Source organism: Canis lupus, chromosome 3 (assembly GCF_011100685.1).
Source record: "Canis lupus familiaris isolate Mischka breed German Shepherd chromosome 3, alternate assembly UU_Cfam_GSD_1.0, whole genome shotgun sequence".
Classification (NCBI taxonomy): domain Eukaryota; kingdom Metazoa; phylum Chordata; class Mammalia; order Carnivora; family Canidae; genus Canis; species Canis lupus.
In genome coordinates this window covers 67714323-67733154 of record NC_049224.1, presented here as the reverse complement: position 1 = coordinate 67733154, position 18832 = coordinate 67714323, and the positions used below count along the sequence as shown (strand labels likewise).

At 37.9% G+C, this 18832-nt stretch overlaps 1 long non-coding RNA gene across 1 annotated transcript in view; it reads left to right on the top strand.

Moving 5' to 3' along the window:
• Window positions 1-18832, top strand: part of LOC111095270 — a 199652-nt gene that overhangs the window by 137374 nt on the left and 43446 nt on the right. The window contains exon 3 of the long non-coding RNA XR_005357238.1: window positions 12924-12988. This is a non-coding gene — a long non-coding RNA (uncharacterized LOC111095270). The remainder of the gene's footprint in view (window positions 1-12923; window positions 12989-18832) is intronic.

Below are 18832 nucleotides of genomic sequence, written 5' to 3'. Positions count from 1 at the left end.
AATATCTATCTTCAAAAGATACCAATACTCTGGCCACTTCCTCCCACACTTAAAACTACCCCCTGGTGCAAGACACTATCATCTCCCTTCTAAATTATTAAGTTTGTCTTCTTACTGGCCCATTAGCTTCAACTCTCGCCTCTCTACACTGTTTTCAGAACAGCACCTAGATCTGTCCTTTTATAATATAAGCTCTCTTTTCAAAAAAAAAAAAAAAAGAGAGAGAGAGAGAGAAGACAAGAAAGAGAGAAAAAAGAAATCTACTCACAATGTGTAATGAATCCTTATTTTATTCACAACAAAAGCCAACATCATTAGAACAACCCCTTCAAGGTCTCTGATAGGCTGAGCCCCATGACTTCTTTGATCTCGTGCCCTAGTCTCTATTCTTGCTCACTCAGTTTAGATTCTTTTCTATTTTTCAAGCTTGCTAGACATGTTCCCAACCTAGTGTTTTGCTCTTAACTGTTCTTTTTGCCTGGAATGCTCTTCTTCCAAATAGCTAAGTAATGAATTCCTTATTCCATCAAAATGTTGCTCAAATGGCATCTTCTCAATGAAACCTAGTGTGACTAGTTTTGTTTTGTTTTTTTTTCTAATAGCTTCATAGAGATATACTTGACATGTAATAAATTGCATATATTGAAAGTATACAATTAGATGTTCTGAAATATGAACAGACCTCATCATCACCAGAGACAAAATAGCATATCCACCAACCCCAAAGCTTTTGCATGTCCCTTTCTGATCTCACCTGCAGCTCCTCCCACTCCTCCCTGATCTTCCTTTCCACCTGCAGGCAATGGATTTCTTTAGCAATAAATTCATTTGAATTTTCTGGATTTTACAGAAATGAATCATAGAGTATGTACTTTTTGGTCTGACTGCTTTTACTGAGCTTAACTATTTTGAGATTCATCCATGTTATTGTATAACAATCTCTTTATATTACTGTGTAGTACTCCACTATGTTGACCTATCTATAACTTGTTTGTCCATTGACCTGTTGATGGATATTTGAGTTGTTTCTAGTTTTTGTCTATTACAAACACAAACACAAAAACAAAAACAAAAAAAAAAAAACTGCTATAAACATTTGTGCACAAGTCTTTTTTGTGGACTCAGGTTTATTTTCCTTTTAGGTAATACCTAGGAGTGGAATGGTGGAATGGATGTTTATCTTTTTAAGAAACTGCTAAATTGTTCTCCAAAGTGGTTGTACCATTTCACATTCCAGCATTACCAGAAATGGATAGGTTCTATCTTCTCTACATCCTTGTCAACATTTGGTATTGTTAGTCTCTTTAATTTTAGTCCTTCTAATAGGTGTATACTATTATCTCATCATGGGTTTAATGTACGTATCCCTAATGACTAATGATGTCAGGTATTTTTTTTTCATGTGCTTATATGTTATCCATGTCTTCTTTAGTAAAATAGTTGGGTTGTTTAATTTCTTATTACTGAGTTTTATAGTTCTTTATATATTCTGGCTACTAGATATAGGATTTGCAAAATTTTCTCCCAGTCTATGGCTTGTTTTTTTCATTCTCTTTGCAGTGTCTTTCAAAACATACATTTACAAATATTTTTGATGAAATCTAATTTATCAATTTGTTCTTTTGTAAGTTATGCTTTTGTTATCATATATAAGAAGAAATCTTTACTAATTTCAAAGTAATAATTTTGTTTTGCTATTTTTTTTTAGTTTTAAGCTTTAGACTTAAGCATATGATACATTCTGAGGGGATTTTTTCTTAATGTGGTACAAATACAGATATTTTCTTTTTTTGCACACAGATAACTAATTGTTCCAACACTATTAGTTGAAAAGATAATCTTTTCTCCATAAAGTTTCCTTTGCATCTATATCAAGAAACAGTTGTCCATTTATGTGTAGATTTATTTCTGGACTCCTTTTCATTATATATTTTCTATCTTTGTGTCATTACCACATTGACCCGATTACCGTAGTTGTGTAAGTCTTGAAATCAGGCTGCATTGGTTCATCTTATCCTTAATGGCCACCTTTTTAAAATTAGAATCTGCGCCATTCTTCTTCCTGCTTTATTTTTCTTTTATACATTGCAGCTACTACTTTTTACATACTATATGATTTATATTTATGTGTATTTAATATGTAAAGTCCCCCAAGAATACCAGCTTAATGAAAAAAGGGACTTTACACATTTTTTAAAAGATTTTATTCATTTATTCATGAGAGACAGAGGCAGAGACACAGGCAGAGGGAGAAGCAGGCTCCATGCTAGGAGCCTGACGTGGGACTCAGTCCTGGGACTCCAGGATCACACCCTGGGCCAAAGGAAGGTGCCAAACCGCTGAGCCACCCAGGGATCCCCTGAATCTTTTTTTTTTTTAATATGTGGTATAAAAGATGCTCAAAAGTATTGATTTATTCCTTCCAATTAAAAATATAAAATTGTAAATGAAATCTTGTGCCATTGTTCTTACCTGAAGTTTGCAAGTAAAGAGTTTACCAAAAAAAAAAAATTATTTATTTGAGAGAGAGAGAGAGCATGAGCAGGGGGAGAGGCAGAGAGACAGGAAGAAGCAACTTCTACTGAGCAAGGAGCCCCATGAGTGGCTCGATCGTAGGACCCCGAGATCATGACCTGAGCCAAAGGCATATGCTTAAAAGACTGGGCCACCCAGGCACACCAAAGGACTTTATGAATCTTATTACAATCACTGATAGATTCCAGGTGCTTAGAACTGTGCTTGGTACATAAATTTTCAGTATCTGTTGAATGAGTGAAAATAGAATCAGACCATTTCATTCAGTCTTTATGTAATTATAATGCATAGAAAGAGAGAACCAGAAATTTGAAGTTAGTATTCAGCCATCTACTTGATCAGGAAGTCCTTACCTGAAACCTAAACCTCACTTTGCAACCCTTACCACCTCCTTTCACAGTCTTGCCAATGTGTCCTCCATCCCATGTCTCTGCATTTTTTCACATGCTGATACTTTATTTGAAACACTCTTTCCTTTCCCCCTTTTTTGTCAACCCAAACATCACCTCTACTGAGAGGACTTCCCACATCCCCAAAACTGCTTTAGATTCTCCATCTCTCAGCCTCTATGTTCCCAAGTACAGAGTGTGATTCAATAGGTTTACTTATTTTCTATACATGATAATGCTCTCTATGAGAGCAGAGAATCCTGTCTTACACAACTGATTATTCACAATTGCTGGCGTAATTCTTAGCATACAGTACATTCAGTTGAATTAATAAAATTCTACAAGTCTATGATCTGACTTTCAGAGAATGATTGAAATCTATCCATATCCCATTCCATATTTATAAGTTGGCCTAATTATTCTGTGTTTATTTGTGTGAATACATGTGTGTATTGTCATTGGATTTTTTAAAGGTTTTATTTATTTGAGAAAGAGACAGAGAAACAGAGAAAGAGAGCATGAGCAGAGGGGAGAGGCAGAAGAAGGGGAAGAGGCAGGGTCCCCACTGAGCAGGGAACCTGACTTGGGGCTCAATCCCAGGACCTAGGGATCATGACCTGAGCTGAAGGCAAATTCTTAACTGACTGAGTGACCCAGGCCCTCACATTTGTCATTTTTATTGCATTATTTCAAATTTTATAAGAACCATTATATAGACTCAACAAATATGAAATTGATTTCTCAATATATTTTTTCTTTATCTAAAAAACAGCCAACAGAAGTAAACAATGTCAAGCATGCTCATAGACTTCATGCAGCTACTCATAAAGGTCACATTTACTTTTTAAAAACTGTTTCAAAATATTTTTGTTATAGGAATTAAAACACAAAATAACCAAATTCGTTGTCTAATTTTTCAAAGTTATATTACACAGGTTGACACAGGATATTTGAAAATATGTTAAGGTTTTTCACATTGAAACTGACTTTTAGAATAACATAAAAGTGCTTTGAGCCCTAACAGCACACAGACTCCAGGCAAAACCATCTATCAATTCAGACATCCAGCCCCAGGCAGGTAGTTCATCAGTCAACCAGAATAATAACAGGGCAAGTCCTGACAAATTCATTAAGAAAGCCATAAAATACTTAGTATTGCAGATAGTCAACCTGATTTTGCATATCAGAGTTCTTAGTCCAGAAATAACTCATTTTAATTTGTCATTGAAAAGCTTCTCAGTTTTTCTATGAAGTCGACAAAACATGGACTAATAATGAGGAGAAGTTAAACCCCAACACCACTACCTGCCTGTAAGATCTCAACCAAATTAACTTCTCTGTTCCTTCCTGACTCACTGGACTGAGATGAGATAACAAATGATTTTGTATGTAAGTATCTAGTATAGATTTTGATTCATAGAAAACATTGAATAAGTGTTAGCTCCCTTATTGCTTCTTGGTTTAAACCAATGTTGACAATACAGAGCTAATGTTCATTCTGCCACCAATCTATTTTTCTGGTTTAGAAGTCTTTCCCATTGAAACATAGTGCAGCCATATAATTCTTCTTAAAACTTCCCTGGGTAGCACCATGACCCACTGAGAAACATTGGCATAAGGGGTCAAGTATACCTAACACCTGGGTCTCAATTAAGAAAGTGCAGTCCATAGATCACTGCATTACAGTAACCTGGAGACCTCACTAAAACTGCAACCCTTGAGCCCCAGCAAAATCCTAGTGAATCCAAATTTCTGTAGTTAAGGCTCAAGACTATGGATTTTTGACAGTTTTCCAAGATGTTTCTTTAAGCGCATCATCATTTAAACACCACTGTTACTTCAGTTCACTTTGACAAGATGAATACAGATTTTCATTGAGTTATGATGGGGTTACATCCTGTTCAACCCATCATAGCCGAAAATATCAATAGTTGAAAATCCATTGAATACAACCGAACCAACTAAACATCACTGTTTAGCCTAGGATATGTTCAATGTGCTCAAAATTCTTATATTAGCCAATAGTTGGGCAAAATCAACTATCAAAAAGCCTATTTTAAAATAAAATGTTGAATATCTCAAGTAATTTATTGAATACTGTACTGAAAGTGAGAAACAGGATGGTTGTGTGGGTGCAGAATGGTTGTAAATGTATCAGGTGTTTACCTTTGTGATCACATGGCTGATTAGGAGCTGCTGCTGCTGCCCAAAGTCATGAAAGAGGATGATACTGCAGATCACTATTTTGGGAAAAGAGCAGAATTCAAAATTTCAAATACAGCTTCTAATGAAGGGTTTCTAATGATGGACTTTCACACCATCACAAAGTTGAGTAATCATAACTCAAACTATTGGGGACCTGGATGGCTCAGTAGTTGAGCATCTGCCTTTGGCTCAGGTCATGATCCCAGGGTCCTGGGATAGAGTCCTCATCAGACTCCCTGCTGGGGGCCTGCTTCTCCCTCTGCCTATGTCTCTGCCTCTCTTGGTGTCTCTCATGAATAGATACATAAAATGATTTAAAAAAATAATAACTCAACCCATCATAAGTTGGGAACTACCTTTGTAAGGCATAGACCCTGCCATGTAGAAGTTCCGAGTATATAGAGGAAGTGTAAAAACGGGCATCATTAAATATGATAATAACATCTACAATAGAAAATAAATCAGGATCTCTCAAAAATCTCGAGGGTCCCAAGGTCATTTCTGTGTGTGTTTTGGGGGTTCTTAGTACACTAAAAACTAAAGAAACTAAATCAAAATTACCAAAAAAAGTAAACTCACACAATTGTACTATTTATAAAATAAATGCAGGATTTAGTAAGAATGTAAAATTTAAAGCTAATAATCAATTTGGACTGGAATTTAAATACAATGAAAATCTAAATATGTGATTAATGTCTTTTTTCCAATCTTGTTGGCATATTTCTGTGACAATACAAAGACATTTATTTGGAGGTTGGGACGCCTGGCTGGCTCAGTGGTTGGATGCCTGCCTTCGGCTCAGGTCATGATCCCGGCATCCGGGATAGAGTCCTGCATCAGGATCCCAGTGAGGAGCCTGCTTCTTCCTATGCCTATGTCTCTGCCTCTCTCTCTCAGTCTGTGTCTCTCATGAAAAAATAAATAAATCTTTTAAAAATTATTTGGAGATCATGTCACGAGTCAAATTAAGCTCAAAAACAGATGATCCTTTAGTCAACATTTCACTCACACACATGAGTTAGCTTCTGGGATGAACAAATTGCTGAGAGTTTTGGGGAAAGTTGGAAAAGTCTTCACAGAGAAAGAGCACTGTTCATGTATTAAAGTTTGAATAGAAGTTTTATGGGTGTATTTTACCATGTTTGACTTCCTGCTCCATTCTCTGATCCAGAGCTACCATACATGTGACTTACATCTTTGTGTAGGCAAGTTTTGCACAATTTACCATATAATTTTACATGGAACGATTCAAGGGATCTTTCAGATCTATTATCCATTCACTACCGATCTGAAAACAATTAATTATTGCCATCATTGAACCTGGGGCTGTGCTTCCCAGTATATAGAGGAATGTTGGCTGAGATAAGAATGTTTTACAAGAACACCTGCAGTAAGGAAAGTTTGAGAGCCACTGCTGTGCTCCTCCATCCACTCCCCACCACTTCTCTCTCTCCTTCCTCTTTTTGCCATAAGACAAAAAGAAGGGACAGGTATTCCTATTCAAATATGGTGGGCTTTAGCTGTAGATGTATATGCCGATGGTGCCTGTAGCATCATCTTTAATTCCCTTGACTCTTCTACCTCTGCCAGGGACAGAATAATGCCCCTAAATGCAACGCTCTGCTACCTATATTTTTCTGCTTTTGAATTTTCAATCACTATATTCCTTTTGCACATAGCAATTGCATTAGAGTCTTGTCTATAGCTCAAATGACATTTTAGCAGCAAATAATAAATCCTGATATAAATATGCACCTATAGTAAAATTGTATTACAAGTTTCTATCCAGAATGAGATATTTATTAGTCATTTGATTCCATTTTCCAGTGACAACACAATGATGAAGGGTTCTGTGAGACAACCTAAATAAGTTTGAAAGAAATTTTTCGATGAAATACAGCTTTAGGAGTTTCCTTTGTTTTCTCTCAACTGAATTGAATAATAAATCCAATGACAGTCAAAAACATTGTTATTAAATGAGAATATTTTCATGTAGTGAATACATATCCCATTTCATTTCAAAAATGGCATTAGGTAGATTACAAAAATATAAAGTATTTGGTGGGGGAAATAGTTTAAAATAAATGAAAGTGAGAAAAAATAAGAGTTAAACGGAAAAATGAAGTAATAGAGAGCCATGAATAGAGATACCTGCCCAAAGTTCTTAAAGTTCATAAAAATAAAACTCTGACTGAAATTATATCTCAGAGCTTCCTCATATCCACATAAAAAGGGCAATACCTGTGCATTGTAATGTGCACATTATCTGTAATATGGAAATAGGTTAGTTTCTCCTAGAGTACAATTTTTCTATTTACCAAAGCTAAGAATTTCTAATTTGGAAATTCTAGGTAATATGGTGGGTAAACTCTTGCATGACATTGTCATAATAAACACAGACTTGGATAGATATTTCTTGTTGCAGGTCTCCATGCAAGCAGAAGACATGATCCTGGTTTGCCAGCACACTCCCTAGAGAGGCCTTTATGGCTTCCTAACATGTATTCTTCCCTGCCTGACCCTCAAAACTTGGGAGTCCCCTGTATTTGTCTCCCTTCTTTTTCTCTTTGCTTTCCTTCCCTGGAATATTAACAGGCTTTCTGAAGCCTTCCTCATTTCCCTAGTCTTCTGGGTCTCCAACCCAGACCTCTTGCCTGAGCTTCAAAACCCTTTCGCTAACATTTTGCAGTGGCATTTCTGTATGGATTTCTCACCATCCCCTAAAAAGCATTATTTAAAAACTTGGCCACTAATGTCCCTTCTAAAGAACTTTGCCATACTGTGAACTATAGCTCACTAAGGAATCATCCTTCCTGAAAAATCACTCCATCACTTCACATAGACATTTGAGAGGCAGCCTTGTCTTTTTTCCTCTTTCTTGCTCATATAGCTAATCAATTGTCAAGTCCTACCAACTTTACCTCCTGTTAGGAATCCAAGTGTATCTCTCCAGCTTCTTAACTGCCATCTGAGTACCAGCCAGGGACATTCCTTGCCTGGATTATAATGACAGCCCCTAAGTAGTTTTTCCACTTATGCTTTGTCCTGGCTACAGTCTATTTTCACCCAGAATAGCAAAGCCCATATTGGATGCAAATCTGATCATGTCCCTCCCGTGGCTTAATATTCCCCCCAAATCTTCCTATTTTATGGTGAATGTGAGATATATATATATATATATATATATATATATATATATATATATCGCCATTGTTTATGGGGCTTTGGAGGCCCTGGGCTCCATCCACCTCCTTCCCCAGCTCCATCACAAATTCCTACTACTTCCCTGCTTTCCAGTCTGGACTTTTAATACACTATAGGATCAGGCACTCTCTTTACAGAGATGTACTCTGTGCCTAGGGCTTTTTATTCCCCAGTCAGCCCTCCCCACCCTTATATCCCTTATATCATTGCTCATCATGTCAGTTTTGACTCTAACTCATCAAGGAGGAGGCCTTGTAGAACAAGGTTAGTTCTCCCAGATTGTGATCCTATATAGTACAATGCTCTGTCCCAGTATAGATTTTTCCCATTAGACTTTAAATTCCATTTGGTCAGGGATATAGAGAATTCCCTTCACCCCCATAATTCCCAAACCTGCCACATTGCATGGCATTTTTTAAGGGCTCAAATCCTTGCTCATTAAATGATGAACGAATAAATGACTGAGTGAACAAATGAATGCCTACATGTCTCATTTCAAGAGTCACAAAGTATAAAGTGACTAGGACATGAGCCTTTTGTTAAAGGAACATTTTGAGGAATTAGAAACTCCAGTTGTAAGGAGAGGACCCTAAGACCTTCTCTTGCTGTCATTCCCTTCATGTTTCTTCCTTTGTGGGCCACTTGGACTGCAGCCATTGGAGTCCCTGGTGCCAGTTTGTCTCACATTATGAACTGATGTGCTCCATAAACTACCCATAATGTGCTAGAATGTGGCTCCCGGGCTTTCATATTCACTGTGAGAACTACCCACTCTGCTTACATAGCATCTTTAAAATTTACTTGCAGCCATGGAGCCCCACAGAAGCAAAAGTTAGAGGTTTGCTCTTCAGAATCAAATATTGGACTCTATCACTGCTCATACATGCCTTTCCTACTTGAAGTATCAGAGTTTGCCACTGAATTTCTTATCTGAAAGTCCTAGGAGAGAAGTTCCCATAAATCAATTTCAGCAAATATTGAGTGATTCATATAGACTCAGACTTCAGTGGGCCAATGGAGACTGTTTAGTCAAACTTCCTTATTTTACTAAAAAAATAGCAGAACCCTGGGGACTCGTGATCTCAAATCCATTAAACAATTATCTATGTGTGAAGGAATATAAAAATGTATAAGATGCTCTCCCTGTCCTCAAGAGGCTAACATCCTTAGGGTGTGACAAGATCAAATAAAAATGGGCAGTAATAATACATTTGACTATTTTACATAGTGCTTAATGTATAGCAAACATGCAAAAATGTCCTTTTAAATAAATTAATAATTAGATGAATAAATAAACTGATCAATTATGGAACACAATATAATATGGTACTTATAAGAGTTTTTCTCTATATTTATGTGACTATTCATTAATAACCACTTCCTTCATCTAGATATTGTACTATTGGTGAGAAGGGACTGTTTTTGTTATTTGCTTACTATTAGATCCTCAATGCCTCACACAAGACTTGGAACAGAAAACAGTTGATTCTCATGTATTTGCAAGTGTTCTCACTCATTTAAATTAAATCAATATCCAAGCCATTTTCATAGTCAATAATGGACATGGACAAAGTAACAAAAAATGTGAGCACCTGACACACATGTTCCCAGCTGAGGTCAAACAAGGTGACCCAGTGCTTTCTCTCCATGCTATAGCTCTCATACTGTAAACAAATATTCTTTTCTACTTAATGTGCATGTTTCCTCATTTTGCATATTTTGTTGATGAATTTCACTGTTTAAATGGTCCCTGAGTGTAGCGTTAAAAGGCTGTTTAAAGTTTCTAAGTGCAAGAAGGCTGTGATGGACTTTACAGAGAAAGTGTATATATTAGATAAGCTTCATTCAGATATGAGCTATAGTGCTGTTGGTTGTGAGTTCAATACTAATGCATCAACAGTGTATATTGAATAAGATGTCTTTAAATGAAAATGCACATGACAAGATTATGTATTGATTGGTTGGTGAAGATGTTATGACCAGAGCTTGCAGGAAGCTAAATCTGTATTTCCCCTAGGAGCGATGGCTCAGTCCTGGCTAATTCAGTGTTCATAGTGACTATAGAACATAGCTACCATGAAAACTGAAAATTGACTATATATATGGAAGACATATGTATGGAAGCCAATATGTATGGAAGGAGGGAAGGAAGGAGAGAGGAAGGGAAAGAAGAAAGGAATGAAGGAGGAAGAGAGTGAAGGGACTGGAAGAAGTCTATTAGTAGCAAGTTGGATGAGTGTTTTATGAGAATAGAGAAGGGGCAAGGTGTTGGAAGCATTATAGCACAACACTCTAACCAACACCTTAGTTACTCCACAGATCCTACACCAAGGCACTGCGCCTAGGAAGGCCTACTGTGTGAGAATGGAAGCATTCATCTAGTGTTTGTGCTCACAGCAGAGGCCACACAGGCTGTTTAGTCAAACTACTTACTATCCAAGCTCAAAACCAGGCTTTCCAGAATCTAGCTGTGGACTTCTGGGAAAATTAGCCAAACCTCTCCTTGACCCCTACTATGTAAAATGGGAATCATTAGAGTGCTTATATCACTGGGCTATAGAGAAGCTTAAATAATGAAATAATAAACATAAAATATGCCAAGGCCTTGCAGAAAATCAGCATATAGTAAATATTAGCTATTTTTAATTTTGTTTTATCTCAGTTGATAAAAAAATCAGTGATGTTATACTGTAGCTGAGAAATAATTTCACTAAGAGACATTTCTAATTTATTAAATTAATTCTATATACTAATCCACTTTATGTTTACAGTGTTCCATGAATCATTTTTCAAATATCACACCTTCTTGTAAATACACATCAACTTGCTATTTGCCATTTAATTTAATTTTTTGAAAAAAATATACATATTTAAGATTATATTTAAATTCAAGTGAGTTAATATATAGTATAGTATTAGTTTCAGGAGTAAAATTTAGTGATTCATCAGTTGCATTGAACACTCAGTGCTCATGACATCACGTGCCCTCCTTGATGTCCATCCCCCAGTTACCCCATCCACCCCCACCTCCCCTCCGGCAACCCTGTTTGTTTCCTAGCATTAAGAACCTCTGATGGTTTGCTTCTCTCTCTGTTTTTATCTCATTTTCTTTTTCCTTCACTTCCTCTGTGTTCATCTGTTTTGTTTCTCAATTACACATAGGAGTGAAATCATATGTTATTTCTCTTTCTCTGACTAACTTATTCTACTTAGCATAATACCCTCTAGTTCCATCCACATCATTGCAAATGGCAAGATTTCATTCTTTTTGATGGCTGAGCAATATTCAATTGCATATATATATCATCACCATTTATTTTAAAAACTATATATCCCAAGGTTTCACAATAATTTATAATTTGATCTTCAGCCCACTAAATTGGCAATATATGGTCTCTGTTGATCCCTCTGCTCTTGGAAGACAAAGCCAATTTTAGTAACTGTTTGTCCTCTTGTGATGGCAAGTGGTTTTGCATGGCCAGCAGCCATCCTAGAACTTTCTGCCACTGTACTCCAGCCATGGACTAACACCTCCACACTATTCATATTGCCTTGATATTAAAGGCACTGTATCTAGTTACTTATAGTTCTATAGAAACTGAACCAAGCAAATAAACTCAATCTTTTTCCAGGGTCAGGGACTTTAGGCCACTGCCACTTTCCCTCCAAAAGCAAGTTCTGATTTCCCATCTAGTATTTCTTCACAAATTACATGCCAGACTCAGGATAATTGGACATCTGTGACAAAACAGATTCCATGTTGGGGAGGCTCTGGACATACCTTGCCCATAGCAGATATTTTTACTTCATGTGGATTATATCTCTTGTGATTCTGCAAATAATTTAGTTTTATATAATGCATTACTTCTAATTTAAGTGAAAATGACTGAGCTTATTTCTTTTGTTTCAAACAAACTCTAGTAAAGAGTAAGTCAACAACCGTTGTTTGGAAGGACATGAATGTATCAATTACCAAGAATAGAAATATATCACTGAGGATCTGGTTTGGCTGCATGTAAGAGTATTTAAAATAAAAACTAAGGTTTTTTTTTTTTTCTTACAAAAAGCAAGTTTAGAAATACACAAGGCTGGTGTAGATGGTACATCAAAGATAGCATCAGACACCTAAGCAACTTCTATCATTCTTCACCATCCTCACCATCCTTAGCAAGTGACTTCCATTCTCAAGGATTGTTTCATGGTCACAGAATGACCACTGCAGCTCCATCTATGATGTCTGTATTCCAGGCAGCAGGAAGGAGAAAGTATCTGCTGGACAGGGCTCAGTTTCTAGCTAACTCAGTTCTCCTTTAAAAACTTGACCAGAGGTTCTCACTATATCTCATTGATATACACCTCAGTGTGGTAAATGAGAAGACACAATCGGCTGGCATCACTCAAGGTCAAGCTTTCCTATTATTTCTTCTACCTACACTAATACGGGACAACCCACCGATGCCCGTACAGATAGGGCATCACTTTGGAGTCCTCCAGAGTCCATTGTTAATATGTTAAAAAGAGAGTGTAGCACATACCTACTGTATTCCATCTCACATCCTCCTTTTTCTTTTGTCTACCTTTTTACACTAGGTACTGTCACAGCAGTCCGCTGTGGACAGGTGTGACTTGACTGCACCTTGCTTCTGCTGGATTGTGTAAGTCTTGCCCCAGAACTTCTAAGCTTCTGCAGCTTGGGATACCCCAGAAATACACGCAGCTGTTCTGATGCACATATCACCTTGGGAGGCTAAAGAACCATCCCTTCAGGAAATTCATCATATAAGGGATTGAGAGCTGGGGATAATACTAATCAGAGTCCCCAGAGGGATTAGCCCCAGTTGCCCAGCTGTGATCAACGTGACAATGCACTCTCAAATGGGCTTTTCTCCTTCTCTGTTTTGTACATCCCAGCTTCCCACTCCTTCCCTGGAGGGTTTTCCCAAAATAATCCCCTGTATCAAGCTCTTATCTGACTTATTTTTAGTAATTCAGGCTAAGATCAGGACCTAGAGGAACATAATAATTTTATTTTCAAGAAAATAACCTGACTGAAAAATTTAGTTTTCTACATAACTCAATTTTTATTTCAAAAATTAGATGACTATCTCATTGTTTCTCTTAGCATCTCTCTTATAACAAATATGTACTCCATGAAAGGCAATGTACCATACAGTTAAGAGCAGTTAAGAACACGGACCCAAAATCCAGGCAACGTTCCAGTCCTGGCTCGACCCTAAGCTTATTTAACCTCTCCAATCTTCAGTTTCTCCATCTGTGAAATGAAAACACAAACAGCATATATTATATTTCAACCAATACTAAAACTCACCTTCTAACTATGGCAGAGAGAATGGAAGTAAATTGCTCAAGGTCCCATGAGATTTCAGATCTCCTGCTTTCCAGTCCAGACATGTTTTTGCTCCAGCCTAGCAGACATGAAAGAGAAAAGATGAAAAGTCTTTTGTGAATTCTTGTTCAATTTCTACCCTGTTAGGGACTCCCCCAAAGAACATACTAAAGTGAAAATCCTAGGGTAACAATGGCAATATGAGGGATTTCCTTTCAAATTAGGCATAAGATTATTTACTCTGTGGTTGTCTATAATTCTTTAGGGTCTACATTTAGACATTTTGATACTCATCATCTCATTTCATCATAAACCCTGAGAGGAAGATAGGATGAAGGTTTCTATCTCTAGTAGATTCATCCACTAGTTTATCAATCTATTCCTCTGTTAACTCAGTGTATGCCCACTGTGTGTCTATCTAACTTTATGAAGGGCAATGGGAATATATGGATGTGCAAGTCATAGTGCATGTCCTAAATGTCTTCTCACTCTAATGGGAAAAAAAAGGTTATGCAAGCAAAATGCAAAACTTTTGGCCAAAAGCAGCCATGGGATGTCCCCAGACACAAAGAATGTGGTAATCCCATCTGAGGCTGGGGTGAGCAAGAATGATGCTTGCTCAGTCATGGGAGGTGAGAGCTTTTCACTATGTAGCTTCTGATGAAGGACATTCTTGAACAAAGGCATAGAGAAATGGGAAATCTATCACATGGGAACCAAAAATACTAGGGTATGTCTAGATCACCATGTGTGAGGCAAAGTAGAGGTGAAAGAGTTGGTGGGGGAGAAATTGAAGATGCGAGCAAGAGCAGCTTGTAGAGGTTATTGTATAAGTGGTTAAGGAGAGACTCTAAAATGAATAAAACAGGATTAAGCACCCTACTCTTAATCTCCACGCAGGTCTTGATCCCAGGATTATGATTCAAGATCCACATTAAGCTCCACACTGAGCCTAGAGCCTACTTAAAAATAAATAAATGAATAAGTAAATAAATAAATAAATAAATAAATAAATAAACGAACAGGAAAGTACCATAATCTGATTTCCATTTTACAGAGTTTACTATAGCTGCAACAGGAAAAATGGACTTAAAAAATTGGATTAGAAATCCAGATTAGTGGTTCATCAGATAAGACTTTGGATTTTAGACTAGAATTGATGCTGGAACAAACTGAGACTTTAGGGGTGTTGGGAGGGAATGAACATGTTTTGCATAGAGCAAGACATTCATTTGGGGAGACCAAGGAAGAATGCTATCGACTAAGTATGCTCCCTGCAAAAAAATCCTGTGTTGAAACTGTAACTCCCAATGTGATGGTATTAGGAGGAGGAGCCTCTGGGAAGTGATGGGGTCAACAGAACATAGCTGTCATGAATGAGATTAATATTTTTATGACAGAAACCCTCAGAGACATCTCTATGAGTATACAGTGAAAGGATGTTATCTACCTCGGAACAAGAAAGCAAGCTCTCACCACTCATTCAGCCTGCCAGTGCCTTGATCTTGGACTTCAGCCTCCAGAACTGTGAAAAATATATTTCTGTTGTTTATAAACCCCCTATTTTACAGTGTTCTAAGACAAATAGTTTCAGCACAAAAATTGTATCATTATAGATTTTTATCACTGAGAAAGTGAGTGGTCATTTGTATAAAACATCCCAGGATATATCTTGTTGATATTTGTGTAACAGTAATTAACATTGTATTCATATTAAAAGTAGCTAATATTTCTGAACATTTTATGTGTGGCAGGTGCTGGCTAATGCAGGTTATTATAATAACCCTATTTGGGAAATACTATTATTATCCCTATTTTCAGATGAGAAAATCATGACAGAGATAAATTATTTATGGTACAACATTAATGAGCTGGTATGCAGCAGAGTTGAGATTTAAACTTAAGATTCCCTTCTTTTAATCTAAGCTTCTAACCTCTTTGCTAGAGCAACCCAAGGGGAAGACTGACCACTCCTTTTTTTAATTTTTTTTATTGGAGTTCAATTTGCCAACATATAGCATAACACCCAGTGCTCATCCCGCCAAGTGTCCTCCTCATTGCCCATCACCCAGTAACCCCAACAACCCACCCACTTCCCCTTCCACTACCCCTTGTTCATTTCCCAGAGTTAGGTGTCTCTCATGTTTTTGTCACCCTCGTTGATATTTTCACTTATTTTCTCTCCTTTCCCTTTATTCCCTTTCACTAATTTTTATATTCCCCAAATGAATGAGACCATATAATGTTTGTCCTTTTCCGATTGACTTATTTCACTCAGAAGAATACCCTCCAGGTCCCTCCATGCTGAAGCTAATAGTGGGTATTTGCAAGACTGACCACTCCTAAGAATAAAAGAGTTATTGTGCACTTCCTCATTGCCAGGTTTATGACACTGACAGGTCAGCATTATTAATACTCCCTTTGTATGGGTGATGCAACTGATGATCAGAGAAAAAGCAACTTGTTCCAAAATGTATATTGGATAAAGAAAATAGTAAAATAGATGGGGCATCTGGGTGGCTCAGCTGGTTGAGCATCAGGCTCCTGATGATGGCTCAGGTCATGATCTCAGGGTCCTGAGTGAGCTCCACCTAGGTCTCCAAACTGGTTGTGGAGTCTGCTTAAGATTCTCTCTCTCTCTCCCTTTACCTCTCCCCCCTTAAAAAAAACAGTAAAATAGATTCACTCTATTTCTGTCTTTCAGCTAAGTCCCCCATACTGAAAACCATGTGTACAGAACTTGCAAAGATGGTGCCACTAAACTTGCCATCAACCCATTACCTACCACCAGGGCATATAAGGCAATGTAAAAAGGAAGAATTCAAGATGATGATAATGAAGAAGGAGAAGGAGGAGAAGAAGAAGGAGAGAGAGAATGAGAGAGAGAGATAGGAGGGAGAGATGAAGGAAGAAAGGAGAGAGGAGGAATTCAAGATAAAGACTCTATTAGTAATGGGAGCCTCTAGGAGACTGCTACTCCTGGAGTATAATGCTTTTCTTTACCTTTCTCTAAAGGATAGAGTGTGTCCTCTTATTCACATGCCCAGCCTAACACTTAAATAAAGTAAGGGAAGCTTCAGAAAACCATTTGGACAACTCAACATGTCTTGAATGACAAAGAGATTGGTATCATAATCAAGCCTAAAGAAAATCAAAATAACACTCTGAAACAGAAAGTGGCTAAATATGCCTCATTAGAGCAGAACAAAGAGAAAGGACTATATTGAGAAGGTCTGCACATCCAGATTTTGATATCTTTCCAGGTGTGTCTTTCCTTTGGGCAGAATTGTCGGCAAAACTCATTTGCTTGCAGTTGTAGGACTGAGGGACCCAGCCCATTGTGAGCTGTCGGCCGTAAAACACCCTTACCTTCTTGTGATATAGGACTCCCAATTTTGATCTTTATTTCTCCAAGGTCATCAAGAGAGAAAGTCTCAATAGTAACATGTCCACTAGCAACAAAGATCTTATATAATGTAATAACCACCGAAGTGATATTCCATCACCTTCACTATATTCTGTTCATAATAAGCCAATCACAGATCCTGCTCTCACTCAAGGGGAGGGGTTTACAGAAAGGTGTATAAACCCGAGCAGCCAAGAGTACAGCAGATGCTGCTTTCTTAAGTCTTAAGTCAATGCTAACAAGTTAGAAAGAGAGAGGGAAAGGAAGGAGGAATAAAGGAGGGAGAGAGGCAAGAAGGAAAGATGAAAGAAGGAAGAAAAAAACATGACAGGCAGGAAAAAAATTTCTTAATTCATTTTTTCTAACTGCATTTTGGGGAAGCAGGTTCTACTTTCTCTGGACAATGGAGAGCCCATCCTGCTGCCTTTAAACAAAGCTTCTGAGGAGCCCTAAAGTATCAACCACCAATGAGTTGTTTATCTGAGAGCTTAGATGGGGGCTGAGAAAATAAACACTTTGAATGTGTTTGGTGTTAGGGGGGAAAGTGCCTGGTCCCTCTTTTTTGACTTGTGGAGTCCCTGCCACCACCTTGCAGCCTCTGGTATCTTAGAAGGCCTGAACTTAGACCCTGAGTGGATGAGGAAAGTGTGTGGTGTTTGTACAGCTGAAAACAAGATGAAAAACCCCAGGCCCCCTCTCACACCCCATTAGGCCCCAAAGTCCACGGAGTGTTGCACTCAACACATAAACACTCTGCTTGGGGAAGCAGTGGTCAGGGTGTGAGAGGGAGGGACATCGTCTCAGGGAAGAACAATGGCATCTCTGTGAGGAGGCAGGCATCCCCACTCCTGCAGCTCCTTGGCCTGGGTGCATTAATCATTGCTTCCACCTTGTGCATTTCATTAAGCCTCAAGGCCTTTTGGGATTGATAATGGGACAGTAAGTAAGAGGATACTCAATCAGAACAGAAACACTGCTGTACTAGAATCAGCATCCCTCTTTTCTTTTCCAGGGTGGCAGAGTGGAAGAAAAAGGAATTTTGAGTAAACAATACTGAGCTCCAATGTAGGGTCCTCCCACAGCTGGCTGTGGCACCGTGGGCAGTTAATGAAGTTCTCTGGCCTTTTTGCAGCCTTACACCTTTTCCCATGGTCCTCTATCTGCCTGTAATTGTCTCCAACCACATGTGATTTCTCTGGAACATTTTTTAAAAGATTTTGTTTATTTATTCATGTGAGACACAAAGAGAGAGGCAGAGACATAGGCAGAGGGAGAAGCAGGCTCCCCACAGGGGCATTTTTTCTACCCATCTTACATAGAAGTCCATGTCCTCTCCTCAAAAGAAACCTTTCTACCTCCCAGCCTATACCTACCTACCTACTCCCTCTGCTGTGTCCCACAACAGCCATAATCAGACTTTGATAAAAGTGTTTTTCAGTGTGTATTGGAATTTATAGACCAGCATTTCCCTTCTACCTCTCAGATAACTGTGTATTTCAATTTTTTGAGGTAATATGGACTGTTAGGCATGAAGCTCATAGTTTCCTGCCTTGATTTCTGCACTAGGAACTCTATACATTCAACAATTGTGTTTGCTGCTTTTGTATGTTGAATTGTGTCCCCAGAAAGATATGCTAAAATCTTAACTCCTGAATATGATCTTTTTAGATCAGGTGTCTTTGCAGATACAGTCAGGTTGAGGTGAGGTGGTCCTAGCTTAGGATAGGCCTTAAATCCAATGGCTCT